Here is a 4,844-nt window from a genome sequence, read left to right as displayed (position 1 = left end):
CATTGATTTCTTTACTTGTTTCGTAAACAATAAAAAGGCATAATAGAATAGAAATGAAGTTGCTGCTTCATTGTAATGCACCAAGCACTGCTGTAGTGAGCAAGTCGATACAGCTCTGATGTACTCAAGGATGCCAGAAGTTCTGCATGACTGCATTATCTAATTGGTCAAAGCAGCCCCTATTTAATTAGTTGCTGGTTCAGAGTCCATCTGTAAACTATGACAGAAGCCACTGAACCTTATAAACCGTGCAGGACAATTTACTTTGTTCTCAATTTAGCCCCTCCTGTCCATAACTGCAGTCTCACTGAAGCCAAATTAAGAGAGGCTTTTGTCTGGCGCCCAGAGTATTGAATTTATCAGCTGCTGTTGAGTGATGCAGGTAACAATGCCACTAATGCACCCTTTTGATAAGGTGGAAAATGTCATGGTTGGAATGTAAATATTTATATACGAAAATAATCGGACAGGAGAAGCTGGCTAAAGAATGAAATGCCATCATGGAAGTCAGACAGGTAGAGCAGGGAAACAAAAGGTCCTGTATCCGTTTCTTTGACCTGCATTATGTCTGTATGTCTGTCATTGTCGAGGTAGCATTGTGCACACGTGGCCTGGAACTATGTATTTTAGTTTTACATTATATGTGCCTCGTATGTGTCAGTGTATATGCTGTAAAAGTAATAATAATAATATTATACATTTATGTCTACTGTTAACTTTCTGCCTTTTTAAAATTTTTATCACTATCTGCATGTCTCATCCATAAGTATGCAATGTTGGAGAGCTAGCATTTGGGAGTTTTGAGAAGCTGAATGAGCAATAAAGCTATAGTCAGCCCCTTTATTAAAATACCTGGAGGTGAGGAATAAAAATTGTCATATTCACTCAGTATAACTTTGATCTAACATACAAATATCTCAATTACAGATAAGTAGAAATTAATTGTACTCAGTTGTGTTTTAGGCACTAAAACAGTCCAGTACATTATAATCAAAACATATTTTTACATTGAAGATTTTTGGCAACCCCTATGAAAACATCCTGGCTCCGCCACTGTGTAAAGCACTGTTTCCTTCCCCCCACAGTGGCCAAGGCTATTGAAGCATACACAAAACTTAGATTTACATACAAACATACTGAGTAATCACGTGCAGTTTAGCAAGTCAGATGTTAATTCATTAACCGCGCCGAGGGATTCAGTTCAGTGAACTCCTCTTTTGAACCATGCATTTAAACAACCGGTTCATAAGGGGAATTAGTTTGGGAACAGGCTGCACTACTCACGCAGAGTGTTTTTCATTCACTAAAAAAGAATCCATTTGACTCAGACGAGTCATTTGTTTGTTAATGAACTGTCTGCGACGATAACTTAATTATAAAGACTGCTTGTCATTATTTTGCCGTGCACGTTTTTGTCTATTGAATTTAGTACAGACTGCAGCGCAAAGTTTTGCGAGTTCACATTTAAAACACAGTCACGCTGACCTCCATGCTAATGAGCAAAACAAGTCACTCCCAACTTTTTTTTCTCTCAACGATTATCCTATTTCACTTGGAAATAGGTCTGTTTCAAATTGTAAAAGTAAATGGTGTGAATAGCAATTATTGTCTGTAAAGAAAATACAAAGGAAAACCAGTGAAAATGAAGTGAAAATCAGTCAGGTTGATGTGAAAGTGAGGGGAAGACATTTTGAAAGCACTAATATGCCAATTAGCATGTACCGGTAAACAGGACCATTCTTAACTATGAGCAGAAATGTCTCAGAATGTGGATTATGGAAGGTACATTTTCCACTATATGTGCATTACGCTAAAATTACAGGATACAATAGTATAGGTGAGGACTGTGTTAAAGGCAGGACTGGTGCTTTATGCGCTATGGTTTAACCGTAATAGTGAAATGTCTTGTGTGAAGCCTGTGGCTTTAATTTTTAGGTTTCCGCTTTCTTTACAGCGACTTTGAAAATGTCCCCACTCTATAAAGAATCCCATTGTAAAAATCATCATTATACACTTCAAGTATGAGTTCTCCCTTTTATATTTATTTCTTGTCTTTTCCATCATCCTCTTTTTCATCTGAACATGCAAAGCCAGAAGCGCTGTGGAATTTACATCCCTGACTAATTTTAGGGATGGGTTTCTGACCAAAAAACACATCCTCCAATTTGGGGCTATATTGGTCTTTGTCCCTCAGTTTTTCTCTCTGTTTCTCACTCGCTCCTCACTTATCCTTATTCTCTTTCTCCTTTTCAAGTCATTCTGTTTGTCTTCATGACTTCTCCACGTTTTTTGGCTTTGCTACCACAAACTCACCATCTCTTTTTCTCTTCATATTTAGTGTTTTTGGTAACTAACGCTCAACTAAATGGTCCATGAAGTCGTTTAAGGGCAAAGATTTAGCATTGGTGGGGAACTAAAACTCAAAAGTGAACTTAGTGCTTTCAAATCAAACATTACAATGTATTAACACTGGACTGCATAAACCCAACAATGTACAAAATGATTACCATTTCATAGGCTGAACTGGAAAAATGACCGTTCTTGGTTTTTAAATGACTTTTTAATTTAGATGGTTTCATGTTTTCTGCAGTGCTCGGCCAATAATTTACCGCACAAAACAGATTGTAGTCAGCACAAAACCACATTTATGAAAACTTTTCATTCAACCATCTATTTTCTTAATTTTCCTAGTAAAACAGTTACAAAATACTGATTGAGAAGGCTATTTATGTTGCTGTTTTAATTATTCACAATAATGTTGTTTCATTATTTAAGTATTTTTTCCCATTCAAAATATGACCCTATAGAAAAGACAAGTGGCCCATTTTTGGGTTGTGACCCACCAATTGAGAACCACGGGTTTAAGTTATGTACGTCTTCATTACAGTGTGACAACACCTTGCTTTTATGTGAATTTTTTCAGCACACAGTGTAAACGTGTAACGTGTAAAAAAAAAAAAAAAAAAAGGACTGGGAAGAATTTGAGTTTTTTTTCAAACCTAGTTATATACAAATGCCACAATATTTGTTCTCAGCTCAATTAAAAACACCTTTGAATGTTTATTATATTCGAGGACAACGGCCAGTGCATGTATTTGGCAAAACTTTTCTTCTACCCTAAAAATGTTAGGGTTTTTGATGACAACTCTATGGAAATAGATTTAACTGTTTAGCAGTTGTGACATGCATAAATTAGTTACAGTGCCTAAACAACTGTTGCTTTGAGATTAAAGTGTCCTTGATATGTTTATCTTTAACACAGCTTATCTGCGTTTTTACAATGTGCAGGGAAGTGTAGTTTGGTTAATTATGCTTACTAGACTGTAACTCATCTATCAGTATGCCTTAAATACGCTTCTTTCAGACCCAGACAGCTTGACAATGAAATATGAACTTTTTCCCTTTGTTTCCCCTGTTACGCTTTAAAGAAGACAGCTGCAAACGGCACAAAACTAGCATGATTGCTTCCTGTGAAGTTTCTCTGTGTTGTTGTACGTTTATAGGTCGCGTAATTACTCGCTCGACAACACAAGCTCCATTTTTCGGTTCTCTGTAGTATTCTTTCAATTAGATCTGTTTTGCCTTGTCCCTGAGTGGCCATGACAGTCCTTTCAAACTTTATCGACCCTCTTTCTGCTGGCATTCTTCAGCAGTTCCCTTCTCTTCGGCTCCTGTCTGCATGTGTTCTTGAAGCCATTAATCGTTCCTGCCTGCACAATGTGAACCCCAGCAGATAATTACAGTAATTAAACCAATTAGGCTGCATATGGAACGAGAGTTAACATGCCCCGAGGACACTGAGGTCTGCTATTCATCCCCTGCATGAGCCTCTGCTGAGGTGGTCTCTGTATCTGGCACTGCTTAAGGAAGGGGCCGGGGAAATTGCTTCAGCCCAATTCTGGATTAAAGCAATTTCCTTTTAGCTGAGCCTTGAATACGGTGTTGCAGATGTATGCTGCTGGCCTGCTGCAAGAGGGGACTTCAAACAAAGGACAACTTAAAGACAACTGAGAATCAGCGCCATCATTCTGCGTTGTAAACTGAATTGTTTTTATTTGTCACCCCTTAGTCATATAAAGTGATTTTAGCAAGAGATCTAACATAGTAACATAATTCTGTTGACAAACAGAATGTTTTCAGCAGCATTTATTGGTTTATGCTTCACATTCTGATAAATGTTTGTTTTATCAGGCTGTGTTACTCAAAGTGTTCATCTACTTATTATAGAGAGACATTATTTCGTGGCACCTTGTAATCCTTGATTCTGATTGGTCAAACAGACCGATTCATTTTAGGTCCCAAAATGTCATAGTTTGCCTGCTTCCCAACTATCCATCCTACATTTTATGTTATGTTAGTAATTTTCAATACTATTAAGGGCAAATAGTATGCACATAGAGACGCAGCGTTTGTCTTTTTTAGCTGGTTACATCCTTACAGCAGTAGGTGGCAGTACACTGATTCTTTCAAAAACACAGATTTATTCAGGAATGAAACAAGTGAGTATGAGTGAATCTTTGAATCATTTTTAACCGCTTCGTTCAAAACATTTATTCACTCAGTGGAATATCCTCTTTTACTGTCTATGGGAATATCAGCTAATTGAATCACCTACTGAACCGATTCTTTCAAAACATTGATTCAATCAAGAACCACACACCGCTCTGTGTGTTTTGCGTGAAAAGGCAACAACTGAATCTGTTTTGGATTCATTTGAAAAAAAACAATTTCCCTGGTGGAAAAAAATACACAGTAATTGGCAACACTGTGTCTATGTAAGTTCGTAACTATTTAATAAATGTTTGTTAAACTGTTCAGTATCAACAGAGCACTTTTGCACGTTG

Source organism: Carassius auratus, unplaced genomic scaffold, assembly GCF_003368295.1.
Source record: "Carassius auratus strain Wakin unplaced genomic scaffold, ASM336829v1 scaf_tig00000254, whole genome shotgun sequence".
Taxonomy (NCBI): domain Eukaryota; kingdom Metazoa; phylum Chordata; class Actinopteri; order Cypriniformes; family Cyprinidae; genus Carassius; species Carassius auratus.
Note: the sequence above shows the minus strand (reverse complement) of the source record.